An 11574-nucleotide genomic window follows, 5' to 3' on the forward strand; every position below is an offset into this window, starting at 1 on the left:
GTTTTGGTGGACTGCTAGCTTACTGTGACTCAGCTATAGGATGTGGCAGCTAGAAATGTTAGTGCAATCTTTTTTGTTGTTATTGAGTCTTCTCTGACTCTCCATGACCCCATTTGGGATTTTCTGGGCAAAGATACTGGAGTGGTTTGCCATTTCCTTCTCCAGCCCACTTTACAGATGAGGAACTGAGGCAAACGGGGTTAAGTGACTTGCCCAGGGCCACACAGGTAGTAAGTGTCTGAGGCTGGATTTGAATTCAGGTCCTCCTGACACCAGGGCTGGTGCTCTATCCGCTGTGCCACTTAGCTGATATACTAGCTATAATCTCAGACTGTTTTAATAAAGGCATAATGTCCTAAATAAGATCAGGGAGGTAATGGTCCTGCCTTGGTTAGATCACATCTGGGACTATGTGTGCAATTCTGTCTACTATATTTGAGCAAGGGCATTGAAAAGCCTGAGTAATGCCAGGGGAGGATGGCCAGGATGAGAAGGGGACTGGACAGAACATCATAAAAAGATCATTTGAAGGAATTAAGGATGTTACCTATGGAGAAGGGAAGACTTAGAGGAGACATGAGCCTTGTCTCCAGATGTCCGAAGGGCTGTCATGGAAAAGCGGAAAGAGATTATTCTGTGAGGCACCAGCAGGCAGAACAAGAGTCAAAGAGGATGCTACAAATGGGCTCATTTTGATTCAGCCTAAATGAGATCTTTTCAATTTTTCTGCCAAAAAGTAGAATGAGTTTCCTTGGGAGGTAGTGAGTTCCCCAATGATGAAAATGTTCATTTGGGGGCTAGATGACTGTTTTTGGGGGCTATTATGATGAGGAGTTAGACTTGAGGTCGTCAGGGGTTCCTTACAGTTTTGAGATTCTGGTGCTACCACAGTCATTCCTGTGGAGCTTGGTCAGCCTTTCTGCAGGATACTTGGGCACCCTGAAGCCCCAGGAAGTGATTCAGGAAGCCCATTCTCCACTCTCTAGAACTGGACTCCTGAGGGAGTGCCGTCCCAGGCTGTGCCAATGCAGGCATCAGGGGTACACCCCAGCCACATAGGAGGAGGAAACAGAAGGGGCAGGCACATAATGGGATGTGCACTGGGGAAATCTCTTCTTCTATACCTGAAGTGCCTTGGGTACATATCCTAAGAGCCCAAGTCATTAATCTGCCCTTGCTGAGCTGAGTGAGACCTTTATTATTGAGCCTGATACAAAAGGACGTTGAGTTGCTATGGACTCCTGTGTGAGTTTGAGCTTACTTCCCCTCTCTGAGCCTCAGTTTCCCTGCCTTTCAAAGTAGAGTCAGACTAGGTCATAGCATCATAGCTCTAGAGCTGGAAGGGACCTCAGAGGCCATTGCATCCAGTTTCCTCATTTCATAGTTCAGGAAACTGAGGTCCAAACACAGGAAGTGATTTGTCCAGGGGCCTATAGGTAGTAACCAGCCGAGGTAGGATTTGAACCCAGGTCTCCAGACTGTAGAACCAATGCCCTTTCCAGATGATCTTAAGGTCCTTACAGCCTTAAATATTAAGATACTGTGATGTTCCCATGATACAGTGGAAAGTGTCTTGGATCTGAATTCAAATAAGGTACCATGATCCTGGGGAACCTCCATAAACCCTAACCCTTCTGCTGAAGCTGCTTTGCATGTATCCCTCCAGGAGGTGACTGGGCAGCTTCCAGAAAGGGGAGGTAGGATAGAGCTCAGATTGTGAAATCCTGCCAGGACTCGCTCCAGCACCTGGCCCTGGGGCCCGGAGGTCAGCTCTAAGTACCTTGAAAGATTTATTGACTCTGTAGGAGCTGGGATTCCCGTTGTGAAACTTACTGGGGGCAGACAAGCCGAAGCCCGGTGAGCCAGACTCTGAGGAGTGCGCCAACAGGGTGAGAAGCAGCCAAAGTTTGCCAAATCAGCCACAGGTCACTCAGGAGTAAGGAAAGCCCAAGAGCCTTGGGTCCAGAGCTAGTCACGTATACTCTGCTCAGACACCCTGAATGGCTCCTTTGGGACCCGTGTTTTGGTATTATGGAAAGATCCTGGGTTTGAATTCCAACACTCCTCCTTGAAAGGAGGATGACTTTGACTAAGTCATTTAACTCCTCTGAGCCTTGGTTTCCACATTTGTAAAAACAGCACAGTGCAGTAATAATTGTATTAACTACTACCCAGGGCTGCTACAGGGGAAAAACACTTTGTAAACCTTAAAGAGCTACAGAAATTAAAGTTTTTGTCTGTCATTCAAGGCTCTCCATGATCTGGTGCCATCCTACTTTTCCAGGCTTACTCATAGGTCTTCTCAAAGTTAACAGTAAAATAGGGAATTGATGTAGATAATTCCACAGCCTTGTATCCCCACTCCCTTTCTATTCATTCTACACTCCATTCAAAAAGGTTGGTTACTCTTCACTCCTGAAAATGACCTGAGCCTTACCTTTGCTCATGCTGTGATCTATTCCTAGAATATCCTCTTTCCCCTTATTTGCCTGTTGAATGTTCCTCTAACTTTTAAAGGTCAAGCTTTAGTGCCCAGGACTGAAGAGGTAATAGCCCTGGCGTACTCCGTCCTCATCACATCACATGTAAGGGCTTTGTTCATTTCTAGGTACAACCTTCTGGGAGGGTCATTGATAAGCACCCAGTGTCCAGAGGAGAGCCTCCAGCTCATACCACATGAAGACTGGTTGAAGGAACTGGGGATGTGGAGCCTGGAGTGAAGATTCAAGGGGAGTGGGATAGCTCTAGTTAAGTGTTTGAAAGGCCCTCATCTGGGAGAGGGATTACACTTGTTCTACTTAGCTGCCAATGATAAAAATAGGAGCAATGGGTCGAAAATGAAGAGGTGAATTTAGGCTAGGTGTTGGGAAGAACTTCCTAGCAATTAGAACTGCCCAGAGTGGCATGGGCTGCCTCTAGAGGGAGTGAATTTCCCCTCACTTGGAGACCTTCAAAAAAGGCTGGGTGACTACTGCTTGGGATTCTTGCTCCAGTGTGGGTTGGCCTACATGGCCAGTGAGGTCCCTTCCAACTTGAAATTCTATGATTCTATAGCACGCCATCTTTTCTAACAAAGTTTCTTCTCAAATTTCACCCGGAAATTCATTCTGTACCTCTCTCATGAACTCTTTTCATGTGATGTCTCATTTTCTGTGTTTTGCATCTTATTTCTCCTACTAGACTGTAAGCTCCATGAGGGCAGAGACAGTCTTATCTTAACCTGTATCTCCTCTAGTATTATATGTGGTGCTCTGCACAATGTAGGTGCTTAATAAATGTTTGAAGGAGGAAGGAAGGAAAAAAGGAAGGGAGGAAAAGGGAATGAAAGAAAGAAATAAGGAAGGGAGGGAGAGAGGGAAGAAGGGAGGAAGGAAAGAGGGATAGAGGAGGAAAGGGTAGGAGGAAGGGAGGGAGAGAGGAAGGAAGAAAAGAGGTAAGAAAGGAAGAAAAGAAGGAAGGGAGAGAAGGAGAAAAATGAAGGGAGGGAGGGAGGAAGAAGAAAAAATAGAAGGAAATAAGGAAGGGAGTGAAGGAAGGAAGAAGGAAGAAAGAGTAGGAGGAAGGAGGGAGGGAGGAAGAAAAGAAAGAAGCAAGGAAGGGAGGAAAGAAGGAAGGAAGGGAAGGACAGAGAGAGAGGGAGAAAAGAGGAAGAAGGAAGGAAAGAAAGAAGCAAGGAAGGGAGGGAAGGAGGGAGAAAGAAGGAAGGGAGGGATGGAGAGAAGAAAGAAGAAAGGGTAGGAGAAAGAAAGGGAGGGAGGGAGGAAGGAAGGAAGGAAGGAAGGAAGGAAGGAAGGAAGGAAGGAAGGAAGGAAGGAAGGAAGGAAGGAAGGAAGGAAGGAAGGAAGGAAAGAGGGAGAGAAGGAAGAGAAGAAGGAAGAAAAGAAGAGAAGGAAAGAAAGAAGCAAGCAAAGGAGGGAAGGAAGGAAGGAAAGCTGGGCACCAATGTGTCTTCACTCTGTCAGTATAGTAGAGAGCACTGGACACAAGAGTTTTGGGTTTTGGTTCTGACACTTAGCTGTGTGACCTTGGGAAAGAAGTCACTTTGCTTCTCTCTCACTTTTTTCACCTGTAAAAATGAGAGGGTTGAAATAGATAGTCTCAAAAGTACCTTGTTCTGATAATTCTCTTTGTTATTCTTATTCAACTCCAGCCTGGGACACATCCAGTGAAAAGGGGAAGGCTGGTTGTGACTGAAAGACCCCCTCAATGCCATACCCGGCAAAAGAGTTCCCAAGAGAGGGAAGGAAGAGTCCTGGGTTTTAAGAGGCTTATGTGGGAATAGGGAAACCACAGCCTAGACCATTTACTGCCTGACTTCCGGGAGTACCCCACCCACCAGTCACTAAGCCAGGTAGCCTGGAGTCCTTGTCCTGACCTGACCCAGCCCTGGTAACCCAGCTAGTAAAACTCTACCAGTGTGGCTGTCACTTTGTGTCCCCTTTATGGATCAGCCTTGCCTCCCCAGCCTGCCTGTACCTGGATCTGCCTCCCCAGGCTGGGGGTAGGACAGACATGCCGAGGACAGAACAAGCAGACTTGATTCGACACCCCGCTTGGCCTCTACCCCACAAACAGGACCCATGTGACAGCCGCCCACTTGCTGCATGTCCCAGCCCAGGAGAACTAGACAGGTGGGGCACACCTTCTTCTCGCTCCACCCCCCCCTTACGCCCACGCCATGGCACAGGGCACACACCTGACATGGCCACACCCCCACTATTTACCAACTGGCTCGTAATATACAAATATCCCAGCATGGCTGCATTGCACACACCTCCATACACACCTCCAAGTGAACACATTCTACAGACACACGTTCTGTACGTACACACAGCACATACATACTGTATACACACATAGACACTACACACACACCCGATGCACACTCCCACAAATACACCATGCACAAACCCTGCACACCTCACCTGTGCCTCCTGTTTCTGTCAAGATTCAGCTCAAATCCCACCAGGCCCTTCCTGGTACCCTTCCTTCAGATTGCCTTCCATCTATTCTCCATATACCTTGTATGTCACTACTTATTTAGAGGTTGTCTTCCCCACTAGAATGTAAACTCCCTGAGGGCAAGGATTGGTTTTTTAATTGGTATTTACAATTTATACATTAACTACACTATTTTTAAAAAAGGGGGGAGCAGTTTTGAAAGACTCACAAACTCCAGAGGAAGAATGCTGAAGAATCCCACCCACCTCTTGACAGAGAGGTGTTAGACGCAGTGTAGAATGAAACACATGTTTTTGGGCATGGCAGACATGGGGATTTGTTTTGCGTGATTATGCATATTTGTTGTAAGGGTTTTCTTTTTTCTTTTTCCAGTTGGGGGCAGGGTGGGGTGGAGGTGGAAGGGAGAGAAAATGAATGCTTGTTAATCGAAAAAAAATATTTTTAAGCATCCCAGACTGTTTACAACCCTGACCTTTTTATTATGAGTTTCTTCCTAGTTATGTCTACTCCATCTTGTACTTGTGAAGTTGATTTTTGGATTCCAAGAGCAAGGCTTCAAACATTTATCTCTATTAGAGTTTAGAGTTCTCAATTACTTGATTTGTTGCATTTTTCTGTGTTATCAAGGGGGCCGGCAGCGCTGGACCTAGAGTCAGAGAGACTTTTCTTCCTGAGTCAAATTCAGCCTCCGACACTTAATAGCTGTGTGACCCTGGGCAAGTCACTTCACCCTGTTTGCCTCAGTTTCTTCATCTGCAAAATGAGCTGGAGAAGGAAATGGCAAACCATTCCAGTATCTCTGCCAAGAAAACCCCAAATGGGGTCATGAAGAGTCGGACATGACTGAGAACAGCAACAAAAAATGTTACCAAAGATGCCATCTATTCCTTTATTCAAATCATTGATAAACACGGATAAAAATGGCAATTGGTGGAGGAGAACAAAGCACAGATCCTGGGGGTCATTCTACTATAAGCTTCCCCCCATGCAGAAATCTCACTACAAATGCCTACTTTGAGGGTCTGGCCATTTAACCATTTTCAAATCCATCTAATTATGCTATTACCTAGCATACATCTGTCCGTCTTTTCCAAAAGAAAATGATAATGAGAGATATTATCAAATACTTTGCTAAAATGAAGGTAATGTGTATGTACAGCAATATACCCTGTTCTACCAGTTTAGTAACATTGTCAAAAAAAAAGAAATAAGGTTAGTCTGGCATGACCTGTTCTTGATGAAGCAGATCGCCGAGCTGGGATCACTACTTCCTTTTTTAAATGTTCACTAACTTGTCTTTTAATAATTGTTTTTTTTTAAAGTGTGGACCTGTGATTCCATCCTTAGAGGGATGGAATCATCCTCCAGGTGAGGAAAGTCATTCACTAATGCAAAACAGTAACTGTCCTGCAATTTAGAGTCTTAGAAAATTTCACAGAGTGAAGTGATTTTCCTAGTGTGACCCATCCAGTATGTGTCAGAGATGACTTTTGAACCCAGGTCACCCTAACTCTGAGGTCAGTTCTCTAGCCATTATGTCATGCTGCCTTTAAAAAAAAAATAGGTACTTTAGGTGCTTTATCTCCTTAATTATCCAGCTGATCAGCCCTCTATTAGCCATGTTTGTTCTGTCCTTTCTAGTCCTTTTCTTTCTTTGGTCGGGAAAACACGTGAAATAAAGAATGGAGAAGTTCTTCTTCCTCCCTGTGATCAGTCCTCACCTTCTCGTCCCCCTCCACACAGCAGGGCTATCCTCTCTTGCATCTTCCTTCCTTCCACAATACAGCTAAAGGCAAAAAACCTTTTAGGTTATATTTCCTTGTCTTTGCCAGACTTAGTTCATTCTGAACTATTCTTGCAGGACTGTGCCAGGACTGTATTTGCGCTGTTACCTCTCCTTGCTTCTCTCTTCTGACCACATCTTTAACACATCCACATTGCTTGGTGAGTTCCTTGTGTATCTACATGGAACTTTTTAGACAACCCCTTGATCTTCCTCATCAGAATTGTCCTTTTTGTGTCTTCAGAATTTCATTCTCAACAAGTGCACAAGTTATACACACTGCAAACACTACTCACCTGTAAGCGAATGGTCCTTAGACGTGGCCCATGACATAGCTACACCTTTACTTAGCGTTGCCCAGAATGCATTCCCTCCTCATCTCCAATGGTAGAATCCTTTATTTTGAGACTCAGTTTAAGCCACACCCACTTCTTAACCATTTACATTCTATTCCGGTTTCCAATCCCACTTCTGTGCTGAAACTGACCTCTCCATGGTTACTAACAATCACTTAAATGCCAAATACAATGACTTTTGTTCAATCCTTACCCTTCCTGAGCTTTCGACACCATTGGCCATCCATTCCTCCTACATGCGCTTTCTTCTTCCATTCCTTCTCCTGGTGCTTCTCCTACCTGTGTGACTGCTCTTTCTCAAATTTCTTTGTTTTAATCGAATGTGTATACCTAGATCAGATTGTTTGCTGTCTTGAGGGAGGGGGGAGGAGAGGGGAAGATGGGAGAAAAATTTAGAACTCAAAATTTTGCAAAACTGAATGTTGAAAATTATCTTTACATGTAATGGGAAAAAAATAAAATACTGTTAAGGAAAAAAAGAAAAACAAAACAAAAAATCAAATCCCTTTGTTTGCCTCATCTTCCCTTTCCCTCCCCTTGAGGTGGGTGTCCTGTGAAGCTGTCTCTTCTCATTCTGTGCTTTCTCTTGGTGATCTCATTAGCTTCCATGGCTTCAATTATCTTTATATGGAGATATTTCCCAGATCTACACATCTGGCCCTCATCTCTATTCTACATGCCAGTCCTACATCAGTAACTGACTGTTAGCAATCTCCCCCCTCAATGTCCCATAGACTGTCAAACTCAACACGCCCACTATGTAATTCATTATCTTTCCTAACTATACCCCCTTCTCCAAATTTCCTTGTTAAATAATGACAAGAGCTAATATTTATAACATATTTTGAGATTTTCAAGGCACATTATGTATACTATCTCATTTAAGCTTCACAACAACCCTATGAAGTAGATACTATTATTAGCTCCATTTTATAGATAAGGAAGCTGAGGCAAGCAGAGGTTAAATAGCCTGCCCAGGCCCAGGCAAGATTTAAACCCTGACCTTCTTGACTCCATGTCCCAGAATGCTAACCACTATGTGTTGAATACATGTAACTTCCAAAACCAAACCCTCCCCCCACCCTCAATCACCCATCTCCTGTGTGTGTATTGTTTCCTTCTTTATAGAATATAAATAATGTATCCTCCTTGAGGATAGGGATTATTACATTTTTGTCCTCGTATCCCCAGGCTGTGTCTGGCATATAATTAAGTGTTTAATAAATGTTTGTTGATTAGTTGTCTGGGATTGGGTGGGATGCTTCCTTCCTTCATTTTCATATGGACTACAGCTCCTTTCTTGACAATCTATCACAGATACGCCAAAATAATCTCTCTAAAAGCATAGTTTTCACCATGTCAACCCCTCCTCTTTTCTTTTCTTATTAGTATCTCCAACACTTAGCACAGTACTTGGCATATAGTAAGCACTTGATAAATGTATATTGTTTTGTACTGTGTAACCTCTCCCTTCCCCCAAAAACCTTCAGTGACTTCCTCATGCATGCCTCTAGGATAAAATAAAAACTTCTCAGCTTGGCATGAAAAGCCTTTCATAACTTGGCTCCAGCCTACCTTGCCAGGCTTATTTCACATCACACCCCCTCACATACTCTACTTTGCTGCCAGATTGGCCTGTTCCTGAATTCAGCATTCATCTCACACCTCTATGCCTTGGTCCCCAAGTCTGAAGCGTTCCTTTCTTGATTCTAACTCTTGGAATACAGAGCTTCCTCAAGGCTCAGCTCAGGCACCACCTCTTACATGGGACCTTTCCTGAGCCCACTAGTTCAGGGGTTCTTGACCTGGGGTCCATGGATAGATTTCAGAGGGTTCATGAACTTAGGAAAAAATACATATACGTATGTGCGTGGTGTGTGTGTGTGTGTGTGTGTGTGTGTGTGTGTGTGTGTATTCAGTCACCTCTAACTGGAATTTAGCATTTCCTTCAATTATGAATGGAAGCCACAGACATTATTCTGAGAAGAAAAGGGTTTCATATATCAGAAAGGTTAAGAACTCCTACTCTAGTTGGTAGTGGTTTTCCCTTTCCCCCACTTTTTTGTTGTTGAGTCATTTTTCAGTTGTGTCTGACTCTTCGTGACCCCATTTGGGGTTTTCTTGGCAAATATACTGGAGCGGTTTGCCATTTCCTTCTCCAGCTTATTTTACAGATGAGGAAACTGAGACAAATAGGATTAAGTGACTTGCCCAGGGTCACACAGCTAGCAAATGTCTGAGGCTGGATTTGAACTTAGGTCTTCCCGACTCCAGGCCCAGAACTCTATTCACTGCGTCACCCACCTCCCTTACTTTGTATTTACTTTTTATATACTTCCCTACCTACATGTTGTTTCACCCCAGTAGAATGTAAGCTCCTTGAGAGTAGAGACTATTTTCTTTTTGTTTTTGTATCCCAAGTGCCTAGCACAGTGCACTGAATGTTTGGTGGATTGAATGGATTTTTACTAGAAATGGAAACCACAGTATCTGTCCAGTCCTGAAAACACCAACAGGTACCCCAAGGAATTGGAAACCAACTTTTACAATCAATGAGCAAAATCAATCTTTGCTTACTATTTCCAGGAGTGAATTTTTCCCCACCTGCTTTCCTGTTACTTTTAGTTCTGGATTCTGGGTTCTGGGTTCCATTCAGGGTGGATCTTTTGATATTTCATTGGGTCGTTCATCTTGGCTGCCTTCCTGTCTTTGTTCTCAGGTGGCTCAGTGTTGAATTGGAAATCAGGAATACATGAGTTCAAATCCTGGCTCAGATTCCTAGTTTCATGACACTGGGCAAGTCACCTAATCTCTTTCGTTCTCAGTTTCCTCCTTTCTCAAAATTTCTCAAAAATAAATAACATCTACCACCCAGGGTTGTTGTAAGGATCAAATGAGATACTATTTGTAAAAAATTTTTTCAAACTTTAAAGGGTTATATAAATGCTAGCTATTATTATCATTATTATTATTAGTTCCTTCCTGTCTTTTGGCAAGTCATTCTTCCCTCCCCCCCCTTAAGTTTTCTCATTTTCTAAAAAATTTTTAGGCAGTTGGGGTTAAGTGACTTACCCAGGGTCACACAGCTAGTAAGTGTCAAGTGTTTGGTCTGAGGCCAGATTTGGACTCAGGTCCTCCTGACTTCAGGGCCAGTGCTCTATTTACTGTGCCACCTAGCTGCCCCCTAGTTTTCTCCATTCTTTTTTTTTTTTTTGGTTTGTTTGTTTTTGGGGTTTTTTTTGGTTGGGCAATGGGGTTAAGTGACTTGCCCAAGGTCACACAGCTAGTAAGTGTCAAGTGTTTGGTTTGAGGCCAGATTTGGACTCAGGTTCTCCTGAATCCAGGGCCAATGCTCTATCCACTGCGCCACCAAGCTGCCCCATAGTTTTCTCCATTCTTAAAAGAGGGATAATAACTGTTACCCTAACAACTTCAAGGATTATTGTAAGGAAAGGGTTCTATAAACCTTAAATAATATGGAAAGGTAAATTATAATTATCTTTCTTGCAGGAGTGTGAGACGGAGTCCTGAACAGTCTCGTGTGATTCCTTCTGCCTAGAGAGAACTCTACCAACCCAGGCTTCGCTACCTTTTGAGCTGAATTTGAAAGTCCAAAAACAGATGATAATGTTTAACAACAAACGTTCAGAAAACAAAAGTTGATGAGATTCAGGTTGGTGAAAGGCCTCTGTCTCTATTGGAGCCATAGGGAGCCTGAGTTCATTTTACAGTCTTTACTCACATTTTAGAAAGAATTTAGTTCCTTGGCTAGAACCCAGCCATAGAAGGGTGATCAGGATGACAAGGGGACTAGAACCCACAAAGCTTTCTGGGATCTATCACTGTCTTCAGAAGGGCTGTCATGGGGGAGAAGAAGTAGACTTCCTCTGTGTGGCTCCAAAGGGCAGAGCTGCAAGTGATAGGTAGAAATTCTAGGGAGTCACACTTTGGTTCAATGGGAGGAAGAACTTCCTAATCACCTGGGCCATTTTCTTGACCTCTGCTCTGCCTACAGCTGTACCCTCCAGACCACTGGACCTTGCCATCCACCCTGCAGCCAAGGTGCTCTCCCCCCTCACCCCATCCCTGTTTGCCACTTAGTACCTTAATCAAATCAATGCTGCCCTTGATCCTGGGAAGGCCTAGTCAATCTAATCCCCTATGGCTTTACAGGTCAAGCAGGTGGCTTCCCAAACCAAAATACCCCTTCCTCACTACCGATCTCCTGTTTTGTGTTTCCCCCTTTATAGAAGGTAAGCTCTTTGAGGTCAGGGACGATTTCATTTCTGTCCTTGTATCTCCAGAACCTAGTATGGTGTCTGGCATGTTTGTGCTTAATAAATGCTTTGTTGACTGATTGATACACTGGTTGGGTACGTTGTTCTACTGTATGACTTTGGAGTCTCTTCTAATGCTGAGATTCTATTTATCTGATTTGAGAGAGAGACAGACAGACACAGAGAGAGAGCGAGA

At 43.9% G+C, this 11574-nt stretch overlaps 1 long non-coding RNA gene across 1 annotated transcript in view; it reads left to right on the forward strand.

Annotated features, from left to right (window-relative positions):
• The window catches only part of LOC110216847 (uncharacterized), a 21589-nt gene extending 10226 nt beyond the window's left edge, over positions 1–11363 (forward strand). The window contains exon 3 of the long non-coding RNA XR_002326891.2: positions 10612–11363. This is a non-coding gene — a long non-coding RNA (uncharacterized LOC110216847). The remainder of the gene's footprint in view (positions 1–10611) is intronic.
• The last annotated feature ends 211 nt before the right edge of the window (positions 11364–11574 follow it).

The sequence above is a fragment of the Phascolarctos cinereus genome, unplaced genomic scaffold (genome assembly GCF_003287225.1).
Source record: "Phascolarctos cinereus isolate Bilbo 61053 unplaced genomic scaffold, phaCin_HiC Scaffold_2;HRSCAF=192, whole genome shotgun sequence".
In the NCBI taxonomy this organism is placed as follows: domain Eukaryota; kingdom Metazoa; phylum Chordata; class Mammalia; order Diprotodontia; family Phascolarctidae; genus Phascolarctos; species Phascolarctos cinereus.